General features: G+C 42.2%; 1 protein-coding gene across 2 annotated transcripts in view; it reads right to left on the bottom strand.

Annotated features, from left to right (window-relative positions):
* The window catches only part of LOC124615606, a 237,922-nt gene extending 234,529 nt beyond the window's left edge, over positions 1-3,393 (bottom strand). For both annotated transcript variants that reach the window (XM_047143600.1, XM_047143601.1), the window contains exon 1: positions 3,200-3,393. The gene's annotated coding sequence lies outside the window, so the exon portion shown is untranslated. The remainder of the gene's footprint in view (positions 1-3,199) is intronic.
* Positions 3,394-13,007: the final 9,614 nt, after the last annotated feature.

Raw genomic sequence — 13,007 nt, 5'->3', positions numbered from 1 at the left:
TTCCCTATTTTGTGTGTGTGCAGAGCACCACAAAAATAATTCGGGGAGGGTGCGCCAGCACCGGAGTACCCATGGAGTCGGCGCCTCTGGCACCAAGCACTCTTTAACGTCTATTTTATGTAGAACAGAGCCCTTACCGGAGTCCAACCGACACTTTTATCACCAGGCGGCTGTACCCTCACCTCGTTAAAACGATGAGATATTGACAGTCTATTACTGCCATCAAAATGTCTTCAGAGCAGTGCTACTGTGTTCCAGATCAACATTAAGCATGGAAAAAAAATATTTTTCGAAATACCTTATCTTATTATGTGCCACCACAATTCCATGAAATAACCACACCGGTAAACTACTGACAAATGATCATCGACAAATTGTCAAAGTCGAAAAACAAATCTTCTACAGGCATCCGGACGTATTTATACTGAAAACGCGGAGGAAATTGTCGTGCTTACCTCCAGTAAAAAACGACGTGTATTTCCTCATGCAACGATCTCACGACGTTAGCAGTCGATAAGATAGCATTTAACTTGTACAGGAGCTTTTCTCCGCACAAAGTATGCCCGATTCTCGTTTAACTGGCGTCGTATAAGACGAAATAGCTTTCAATCTACAATGTTACATTTCAGTCAGTAGGAACTTGATCCTTGTTACAGTGTAATGGTATCGCAATGTGCAATGAAAACGGTAGGCAACCAAAGAAGGGGTTGGGTTGTTTTGGGGAAGGAGACCAGACAGCAAGGTCATCGGTCTCGTCAGATTAGGGAAGGACGGGGAAGGAAGTCGGCCGTGCCCTTTCGAAGGAACCATCCCGGCATTTGCCTGGAGCGATTTAGGAAATCACGGACAACCTAAATCAGGATGGCCGGACGCGGGATTGAACCGTCGTCCTCCCGAATGCGAGTCCAGTGCGCAACCAAAGGAATTCCATTTACTGCACGCTCAATCAAACAATTGTTGAGTAAATGCAGTTCAATCTCTGATGGTCCATCATGGCCAGGGGACATCGGCTGGTTTAGTAATGTCATTGTCAATAAAATTCACCAACAGTCATGTACTTTAAGATATTATTTTATTTTATTGTGACGGTTATCAGTTTCGGCATTTCATTATGCCACCTTCAGGCCCCATACGAGTCTATCCAAATAAACGAACTTGTACAGCGCCAAAATCACTGGATATCAATTGTATAACGATTGAATTCACGATATCCAGTGATTTATGGCGCTTTACAACAAATTGGTCTATTTGGATACAAGTGTATCAGGCCTGAAGATAGCATAATGAAATGCCAAAACTGGTAACTGTCACAATAAAATAAAATAATATCTTAAAGTACACAGCTGGTGGTGAATTTTATTGACATTGCAAATGCAGTTCATGTCAACCTATTCACGAGAAATATTTTGTTCATCCTACCATAACTTGTTCAACCTAAAGAATTCCCGCTACAACAATCACAACTACTCTCTCCTCACCCCCTAATTCATACCATCCAAATTCCATCTGCCAAAAGAAGGTTGTATATTGTCCTACGCAATTTTTTACGGTACCCCAATATTATCGAGTTTACGAAACACCCATGTTCTAAACTCCAGCTATCCACCTTTGAAAGATTTTTCTTCAATCACTTTGGGGTAATGCTGCGACTGTTCCATGAACATAGCAACACTTCCAACTGATCTAGCACCTCCTGAGATGACAATGCTGTCGATCAAACGCATTAATGTGAAAATAGAAATCTGACTATATTCCAGTTGCTACTATTCTTCGTTAGCACAACACGTAGCACATTTATTGCAATTAAGTACCTTGATACAACTGTTGTTGTCGCTATTGTTGCAGTCTTCGGTCCTAAGACTGGTTCGATGCAGCTCTCCACGCTGCCCCACCCTGTCCAAGCCTCATCGTCTCCGAATAACTGCTACTACCTACGTTCTTCTGCCTCTGCTTAATGTATTCATTTTATCTCTTGGTCTTCCTCTGCGATTTTTACCCCCCATGCTTCTCTCCAGTACTAAATTGGCGATAAAAAATGGTTCGCTCTGAGCATTATGGGACTTAACATCTGAGGTCATCAGTCCCATAGAACTTAGAACTACTTAAACCTAACTAACCTAAGGACATCACACACATCCACGCCCGAGGCACGATTCGAACCTGCTACCGTAGCGGTCGCGCGGTTCCTGACTGAAGCGCGTAGAACTGCTCGGACACAGCAGCCGGCCAATTGGCGATCCCTTGTTGTCTCAGAAAGTATGCTATCAACCTATCCGGTCACCTAGTTGGGTTGTGGCGCAAATTTATTTTCTCCCTACTTCTATTCAGTGCCTCTTCATTAGTTACGTGAACTACCCACCTAATTTTCAGTATTCTTCTGTAGCACCACACTTCAAAAGCTTCTGTTCCCCTCTTGTCTAAACTGTTTATCGTCCAGGTTTCTCTTCTGTACATGGCTACATCCTAGACAAATACTTTCAGAAAAGACTTCCTGACACTTTAAATCTAAGCCTATATTCAATGTTAAGAAATTTCTCTTCTTTGGAAACGCTTTTCTTGCCATTGCCAATCTACATTTTATATCCTCTCTACGTCGGCCATCATTAGTTATTTTGCTGCCCAAATAGCAAAACACATCTACTACTTTCACGTGTCTCGTTTCCTAATCTAATTCCCACAGCATCACCTGATTTAGTTAGACTGCATTGTATTATCCTTGCTGCAATTCAAAACTACTATTCGTCTATTTAATCCATATGCTAGCATATCTGTGAAGTAGTATGACACGTTAAACATAAGATGGGTAGCATAATTACAAAATGAGAATCACTTTTGAAAGTGACTGGTTGTCTGCGAATTGTATGAGACGGTAATGCTGTTTCACCTGTCACACAGATATGGAACATCCCTTCGACTAAAAACCTATGCAACCGAACTTCACCAAACTATTTACCCTCAGTGGTGCCTAAACACTGTTTTTATACAATAATGTACGATTATATTTGACCCTTCGTACGTCGCTTACAATTGTTGCTCATGAGAATAATGTACATGAATTCACATACTGCCAATCACAAAGACGTATTGCAGAAAGGAATGTTGTACATATGTAACGACGGTAATATTAAACGTGCGTACCTCTACAATTAGTAGAGTAATAAGCAGTGCTGTTAGTTGTGCTAAATGGCTGATTACTCACAAGTGAGCACTCTTCACACAGCAACCAGCGTACGCCGCAACACGCATCCGAGAGCGCCTGCACTGCAAGTGGCAGCGGAGTCAATGTCTTGCAACTCTGTACTCCAACAATACACGTACGGACACCGGGAATCCCCGCGCTTCTCACCCGATTGGCTGCGTCGTAGCAGGAGCTCTGCTCATTGGTTACCTCTACAGGGCTGACCTCTCGCGGCTCTACACTGAACAGCTGGGCGCGGCTGCGCGACTTGGCAACCGCGCGCGGATGCGGTATGCGCTAGAAGTGGCTCGCGTGACGTCACTCGCGGGCGCGGCATTGCTCCGCCAGCTGCAGGCTGACTGTACAGTCACTGCCTGCCTGCGCGGCGAGAAAGCGTAACGTGGCGCGTCAGTAAAAACACAAACGCCTCTGTGGCGAGGAAGACCTGCACGTCGTCTGCAGAGTGCCTATAATTTCTGTACTGTCATTCGGTGATCCTGTCGACGAACTAATAGAGAAATATCACGCTATTCGAGCACTGCGGATTTATCAGTATCAATAACCTTGGACGTTTCGTTACCATGGCAGTGTCAAACGACAACTAATCGTAGCACGTGCAGAGGTGTGATCAGAACAGCCTTGAACTAGGAACGACGTTAAACCAGCGCGTGGACACTTCAAATACTGCTATATGTTACTTGGAACTATACCCTCTTCATTATAAGTTTAATATGTAAATAAATATTTCGCTGTGCATTCATCCGTATTTTTTGTTAGCGCATGAAACGTTCTTCCCATGTAACTTAAATCACGGATACGACTATTTCGGTAGATTCGTGGTGCATCTTCGCAGCGCTTTTCACAAAATCACCTAATTTTCCTTAGACACATAGTTGTCGTGTTCTCGTCATACCACGAGTAGACCGCTTACCTACATTCTGTTTCCAGTTACCAGTACCTCATACTCGGGACGCAGAAACTATGGTCAACTCGGACGTTACTTCTGAAATGGATTTTTTCTAAAATTTTTCTAAGACAAACAGCTATTTGTTTTCCGCTGCTTTCTAATTATTTTCCGCGCAGCTTCATATATTTTCACAGCTAGTAAAAAACGGCAACAGTACTTGAATTCGACTCACGTGGCACAGGACGCTATTGTCCAATAGAATGCGAAACAAGAACTATTCGTTTATCTTTTATTCATGCATAGATTTTACTTGGCAGGTTTTTTTCCTTCTGGATGCCCTATCCTCCTGACCAAGTTCCCTGCTTTCAATTGCTACTTTTAACGTCACAAGGACCGTGGTATTATCTGGTACGCACTCCTTACGCTACGCATTTCGTAGATATTAAGTACACAGAAAAAGGGGTAGGGACATTTTTATTGACGTTATCATTCTCTTGCACAATTGTATGTTTGCATATAATGTGTACTACTACTCTGTAAATACTTCAAAATTATTAGATTCTTGAGATTAATTATTTATGAAATATTACATTCAGAAGATTAGTCATTTGTGTCATCCTATTTTGTTAACTGCTGTTAGTTTGTTACTGACCCCTCCTTCACGTATGCCTATTACGTGTCTAATACTGAAATAAGAGTGATTGTCTAAAGGTTCTTCCTTTAGCAGCTTCAGAATAGCTTGTCAAAGACACCCAATTTTCCGTATTTTATTCATGTCAGTAATTTAAAAGCGTGGTTTGTATGCAGATTTTTTATAGTTTTTGCACTTAACGGCTTGATTAAAATGTGGCGTTTTTTCTCGAAAGCCTTTTAGCGTAGCTCCTGTTTCGTACATTTTGGACGACAAATCCATCACCCCACGACCTCAGTAATTCCCTAAGAGTCTCATCATTTCTCGCTAATATATTAACGCTCAAATTTCTCCTTCTTTTGTCAATTATTTTTATGATTGTAGATAAATTATGAAATGGTATAGAGGATAAAATGATCGTCTGATAGCGATACAAACCCTGGGGCTTAAAATTCATCCCAGACATTACCAGAGGATGGTTCAGAGAACTTTTCACGGTGACAAGTATTACACTCACCAGTTATCAGCAAAAACATGGAACGATACATGTGGGTATAGAGACCACCAGTGGGGCTGCATTCTACGTCCGCCATCTGCACGCAGCAAAGAACTGTGTGTTGGAGACAGATAGCTGAGTGGTGGAATAGCTTACAGAAGACCACACTAGATTGCACATCAGTGGGGGTAATCCAGGCCAGACTTAGGAAAGGCTTTAGGGTATGAAAAGCCTGGAAACTTCGTAAAATCCACCGCAGGCAACAGACGAAAACGCACTACACACGGATACCTTTTGAGCACATCGGTTTCAGGGACCCTCTTTCACCATTGGTTTGTTATAGTGTTGCTGCATTCCGTTTGGTTTGTAGCCGCAGTTAGATTCGTGTGTGTGTTGCACTGGAAGCAGTGCATGGCAGTGCAAGGGTCGAAGGTATGGGCTGTATGCCTGCTTCCATTCGCTCACGGTAGGTGCTACTGTCAATAGTAATGCCCTCTGTCACCCTCCTTCAACTCCTCATTCATTCCTGTTCGATTCTCTGTAGGGCTGTGTTTTCCAACACTGCTAGTTGTGCGTTAACACTGTGGAGAGGTATTCTGACGAATAGTTGGCCGACATGCACCCTGTGTACGGGTTCACTGAATGCAGTGGAACAGCGGTGCAGTGACTCTATTCTTAACCAACGACAATCATATCACCACACTTTTACAACAGGGGGTTGTTGCGTTGTCCTATGTTGTGTGGTGTACGTTTTGGTGATTCCATATTACAGCCTCTTTCACTGTTGTGACGTCATTTTTACAGAAACAAGGGTGACCGCGGCAACAAACCGAATAAATCATTACTGTATTACTCCGTTAAAAAAAAAAAAAAAAAAAAGAACGCCGGAGGCAGTGGGTCACTTATACACAAATGCTCACAAGGTATCCCTGAACAAAATCCGAAAGTTTATCGATGGTTCAACCTCATCTAAGGAAAGGATAAATTACGACTTGGCAAGAGCGTCCGCGCGATAGTTTGTGTGGAGGGGAGCATATGGGGGGAAAGGGAAGAAGCACTATTTTTAATTTGCTGGAAGGAACTTGTAAGCAACCATAAAAAACCTTCAGTTCCGATCTGTCAATAACATGCCTAATACCGACTTTCAAATCATTTTCTTGAAAGAAAAACACCTGACTACACTATAAACTATGTGATCAAAAGCATCCAGACACCCCTCAAAACATAAGTTTTTGATTTTAGGTGCGTTGTGCTGCCACCTACTGCCAGGTACTCCATATCAGCGACCTCAGTAGTCTTTAGACTTATGAAAGAGCAGAATGGGGCGCTCCCCGGAACTCACGGACTTCGTACGTGGTCAGGTGATTGGGTGTCACTTGCGTCATACGACTGTACGCAAGACTCCCACACTCCTAAACATTCCTAGGTGCACTGTTTCCGATGTGATAGTGAAGTGGAAACGTGAAGGGACACGTACAGCACAAAAGCCGACCTTGTCTGTTAACTGACAGACACCACCGATAGTTGAAGAGGGGCGTAATGTATAATAGGCAGACATCTCTCCAGACCATCACACAGGAATACCAAACAGCATCAGGATCCACTGCAAGTACTACAACAGTTAGGTAGGAGGTGAGAAAATTTGGGTTTCACGGTAGAGCGGCTGCTCATAAGCCACACATCACGCCAGTAAATGCCAAACGACTCCTCGCTTGGAGTAAGGAGCGTAAATATTGGACGACTGAACAGTGGAAAAGCTTTGTATGAAGTGACGGATCACGGTACACAATGTGGGGATCCGATCGCAGGGTGTGGGTGTAGCGAAGGTCCGGTGAACCTCATCTGCCAGCGTGTGTAGTGCCAACAGTAAAATTCGGAGGCGGTTGTGTTATGGAGTGGTCGTGTTTTCCATGGAGGGGGTTTGCACCCCTCGTTATTTGTGTGGCACTATCACAGCACAGGCCTACATTGATGTTTTAAGCACCTTCTTGCTTCCCACTATTGAAGAGAAATTAGGGGCTAGCGACTGCATCTTTCAACACGATCGAGCATCTATTAATAATGCACGGCCTGTGGCGGAGTGGTTACACGACAATAACATCCCTGTGATGGACAGGCATGCACAGAGTCGTGACCTGAATCCTACAGAACATCTTTGGTATGTTTCGGAACGCCGACTTCGTGCCAGGCCTCACCAACCGACATCGGTACCTCTCCTCAGTGAAGCACTCCTTGAAGAATGGGCTGTCATTCCCCAATAAACCTTCCAGCACCTGACTGAATGTATGCCTGCGAGAGTGGAAGCTGTCATCATGGCTAAGGGTGGGCTATCCCCATACTGAATTCCAGCATTACCGACGGAGGGCGCCACGAACTTGTAAGTCATTTTCAACCAGGTGTCCGGGTACTATTGATGACATAGTGTATTTTCCCCTTTCCTTCACTCCCAAAAGGAAGGAGCCGTGCCCCCCCCCCCTCTCTCGTCCCCATGGGTATGTGCACACACGCGTGTTGGTAATAAGAAGAAGCTGTGCTGACAGAAATCGAATATTTGCCCAAATACAGGATACATGTGTAGTGTGCAAAATATTGGATGGGTCGCTGGATAAAGTCATCAGCTAAATGCAAAATGAGCTCATTAATCTAATATTACGCGCTTCGACATTTGCCACCATAAGATGTCTGTTAAAATAAAATAAATCAAATACGACGTAAAATGGACTATAAAATCAACATGGACGTACAACTAAACACATTATAATCTTATGAAGACACATATCCTGGAAACTGAAGTAAGCAGTGGACATAATAGTTACATGTTGTGGTGGTAGAAAACATGAGCAGACTGATACAATATTCCTGACCATTATACCAAATAAATTAACAAAGGACGGAGCTGATCCTCCTTGGTACACATAACGGGTTAGAACACTGTTGCAGAAACAACGAAACAAACAGGCCACATTTAAACAGACGCAAAATCCCCAAGATAGGCGATCTTTTACAGAAGCTCGAAATTTAGCACGGACTTCAATGCGAGATGCCTATAACAGTTTCCACAACGACTGTTTGTCTCGAAACCTGGCAGAAAATCCAAAGAGATTCTCGTCGTATGTGAAGTATGTTAGCGGCAAGAAATAATCAATGCCTTCTCTGCGCGATAGCAATGGAGATGCTATCGAAGACAGGGCTGCCAAAGCAGAGTTACTAAACACAACCTTCCGAAATACCTTCACAAAAGACGAAGTAAACATTCCAGAACTCGAATCGAGAACAGCTGCCAACATGAGTAACGTAAAAGTAAATATCCTCGGAGTAGTGAAGCAACTTAAATCACTTAACAAAAGCAAGTCTTCTGTTCCAGATTGTACACCAATTAGGTTCCTTTCGCAGTATGCTGATGAAGTAGCCCCATACTTAACAATCATATACAACCGTTCGCTCGCCGAAATATCCGTACCCAAGGACTGGACAGTTGCACAGCTCACACCAATATTCAAGAAACGTAGTAGGAATAATCCACTAAATTACAGGCTCATATCCTTAACGTCGATATGCAGCAGGATTCTAGAACATATTTGTGTTCGAACATTATGAATTACCTCGAAGAAAACGGTCTATTGACACACAGTCAACATGGGTTTAGAAAACATCGTTCCTGTGAAACATAAATATGTCTTTATTCACATGAAGTGTTGAGTGCTATTGACGATGGATTTCAGATCGATTCCGTATTTCTGGATTTCCGGATGGCTTTTGACACTGTACCACACACGCGGCTCGTAGTGAAATTGCGTGTTTATGGAATATCGTGTCAGTTATGTTACTGGATTTGTGATTTCCTGTCAGAGAGGTCACAGTTCGTAGTAACTGACGGAAAGTCATCGAGTAAAACAGAAGTGATTTCTGGCGTTCCCCAATGTAGTGTTATAGGCTCTTTGCTGTTCCTTACCTATATAAACGATTTGGGAGACAATCTGAGCAGCGGTCTTCGGTTGTTTGCAGATGACGCTGTCATTTATCGACTAATAAAATCATCAGAAGATCAAAACAAACTGCAAAACGATTTAGAAAAGATATCTGAATGGCGCTAAAAGTGGCAATTGACCCTAAATAACGAAAAGTATGAGGGCATCCATATAAGTGCAAAAAGGACCTCGTTAAACTTCGGTTACACGATACATCAGTCTAATCTAGAAGCCGTAAATTCAACTAAATACCGAGGTATTAACAATTACCAACAAATAAAATTGGAAGGAGCACATAGAAAATGTTGTGGGGAAGGCTAACCAAGGACTGCGTTCTATTGGCAGGACACTTATAAAATGTAACAGACCTACTAAGGAGACTTGCCTACACTACCCTTGTCCGTCCTCTTTTAGAATACTGCTGCGCGGTGTGGGATCCTTACCAGGTATGACTGACGGAGTGCATTGTAAAAGTTCAAAGAAAGGCAGCACGTTTTGTATTATCGCGAAATATGGGAGTGAGTCTCACAGAAATTATAGAGGAATTGGGCTGGAAATCATTAAAAGAAATACGTTTTTCGTTGCGACGCAATCTTCTCACGAAAATCCAATCACCAACCTTCTCCTTCGAATGCGAAAATATTTCGTTGATACCGACCTACATAGGGAGGAACGATCACCATGATAAAACAAGGGAAATCAGAGCTCGTACAGAAAGATATAGGTGTTCATTCTTCCCACGCGCTATAAGAGATTGGAATAATAGTGAAGGGTGAAGGTGGTTCGGTGAACCCTCTGCCAGGCACTTGAATGTGATTTGCGGAGTATCCATATAGATGTAGATGTAGATGTACAAATTTGGAACACTGGATGCTGTTACAAAAGTGGGTATGGCACTGTATAGCACCACCATATCAAGTACAACAATTAAACTAAGATAATACAAAGCAATTTACGATTAAAGAGAGAAAAGTTTACAAAACAAAAGCGTAACGTAAAATATTTTACGTATTATAATTAACAGCTCAAAATGGTTCAAATGGCTCTGAGCACTATGGGACTTATCATATGAGGTCATCAGTCTCCTAGAACTTAGGACTACATAAACCTAACTAACCTAAGGACATGAGACACATCCAAGCCCGAGGCAGGATTCGAACCTGCGGCCGTAGCAGTCGCACGGTTCCGGTCTGAAGCGCCTAATTAACAGCATTCTCAGAGTGACTATTGAACTGATGAGGGTACAAGTGTTCGACGAAGTTACGTAACGACATAGCTTTAATTAGTGATATATACAAATATATTACATAGACAAATAACACCCATCATGATTAAAAAAATCATGGCTTACAGATGACAAGTGTAAAACAAATTACTTGAACAGTATAGTTCACTGCCTATTCTAAACGAAATGTAGCGCCAATATAGCTACATGCACTCCATGACACAAATACTGAAAAAGAATTAAACAGTTAGTACCGACATATTAGCTTTAGAGAACAAAATAATTTTTTTATACCGATCTACACAACAGAAATGAATAATCACCGTGGTACTATCTAGAATTATAAGCGGTAGGTAACGTTTTATTTATAAAAGACAATGCAATGTTAAAACGACCAAAGGTTACGAGCAAAGACTAAAAATTAAAGCTGTAAATATAACGATAAGCCGTTATGAGCGCCTATGTAAAGTGTAAATAATGCAATAAAAGGGAGTCAGGTGAGGGCGAGGGCGTAGTTGAAATTAACATTTTGAAGGGGAGGCACGGGAGAGAAGCGATATTTTGATCCAGGAAATCACCATAAATTTTGTGGAAATAAGGCAAAATTCTGTGTCTCAATGACGTGGAGAGTCGACAACAGTTTTGGTTTCCTCCGCTATCCTTCGACCGTCCCGAACAAAGAAGTGCAGTGGACGAGGAAATTGGTGCTTATGTCACAGTTTATGTGTTAGTAGGAAGCTAAATGCACTCAAGAAACGACAGATGTGGACGTCGATAACAGTAGTCTACGCAAAGCTATAGTTACGTATTAGATTCGTAACTGGGAGGGACGGATTTCAAATTGATCTTTAGCCACCACCCGCTCTTAGTATCCGTAAATCTCCTCATGATAACACTTCAGTCTGATCCCTGCGTGTTCTTTCCTCCATGTTTCCCGAATCTGGATAGTCGCTACTCATCGGCAAGTTAGCAAGACATCGAAAACACTCGCAAAAAGAAAGCATCAGTATCTGTGTGTTTTGACATCTCCCCTTCAAGACTGCATTATGAACTGGAGCTTAAGTCGTCAGTTCTATGCTATCTGCACCCGCGTAGATAATTTATATTCCAGTTCTCAAAATGGACAGTTTAATACGAAACGATGCAGTTTTATCTTCAGTTGACACAAACAAGGGCGTAGTTCCTTTAGTCAGCAAGTAGTATGATAGCTGTAACAATTTTCTTACCCATAAGTAGTAAACTATTCTATTCCAGCATTAGAGACGTTTTAGTGAAATCCGCTCCTTAATTTGCGTTTCTGAGATTGGTGTTTTTTTACGGCATAAATTATCACACTGCGAGTGAAGATTTGTATTTTCGATAGGTACATTCTCAGAACTCTTTTTGTCGATAACATCGTAATTCTGTCATAGACGGCAAAGGATAAGGAAGAGCAGTTGACGGAATTGATAACGTCTCGAAAAGTGATTACAAGATAAACATCAATAAAAGTAAAACAGTGGTATCGGAACGTACTGGAATTGAATCAGGTGATGTCGAGGGTGTTAGATTAGGAAATAAGACACAGAAAACAGGAGATGGATTTGTTAATTCTGCAGTAAAATGAAGTGCTGATGGCCGCTGTAGAGGGAACATAAAATGGGGACAGGCAACAGCAAGGACAGAATTTCTGATAAAGAGGAATTTGTTGACACTGAATGTAAATTCAAATGTTAGGAAGTCTTTCCAATGTATTTGTCTGCATTGTAGCCTTGGACGGAAGAGAAACAGCGACGATAAGGAGTTCATATAAGAATACAAGATTCTCTGGTGTCGTACTTCAGTGTGGTACTACAGGAGAATGCTGAAGGGAAGACTAGATAACTGAGGAGGAGGTACTGAAACAAACTGCAGAGAAAAGAAATTTTTTGTAGTACAGCTTGATTTAAAGAAGGGCCGTGCGGCTAGAGGCGCCATGTCACTAAATGCGGGGCCACCCCGTAGGAGGTTCGAGTCCTCCCTCGGGCATGGGTGTGTGTGTGTTGTTCTTAGCGTAAGTTAGTTTCACTAGTGTGTAAGTCTAGGGACAGATGACCCCCGCAGTTTGGTCCCTTAAAGATTCACACACATTTGAACACATTTAAAGAAGGAATCGGTTGATGGGATACATTCTTAGGCACCAAGGAACTTTCAATTAGTAATGAGGAGAAGTGTAGGGCATAAAAACTGTAGACGGAGACCAATATTGGACTACAACTAGCAGATGAAAGTGACGGTAGGTTACAGTAGTTATGGAGAATGCAAATTCCACAGAATAGGTTAGCGTGCTGGTTTTCATAAAACCAGTCTTCGGATTGATTTTATTTTATTTTATTTTTGTTTTATTTTTGCACGATGCTTTTTGACACATTAATCTACTTTGTACACTCCAACACCTAGCCAATGTAGTCTTCTATTCCATGGCCTGCGAGGACGCCTGATCTGAATCCTCGATTATTTGGAAATATCTAAAGTCACTTGTGTATGAGACCCCAGTAGATACGGAGATGGAATTAGTTGCAAGAATTGCAGCTGCCTGCGATGTGATTCGAAACACACCAAGGATATTTGTCAGGGTGCGTCA

The sequence above is a fragment of the Schistocerca americana genome, chromosome 5 (genome assembly GCF_021461395.2).
Source record: "Schistocerca americana isolate TAMUIC-IGC-003095 chromosome 5, iqSchAmer2.1, whole genome shotgun sequence".
Lineage (NCBI taxonomy): Eukaryota > Metazoa > Arthropoda > Insecta > Orthoptera > Acrididae > Schistocerca > Schistocerca americana.
This window is presented reverse-complemented; position numbering and strand designations above follow the sequence as displayed.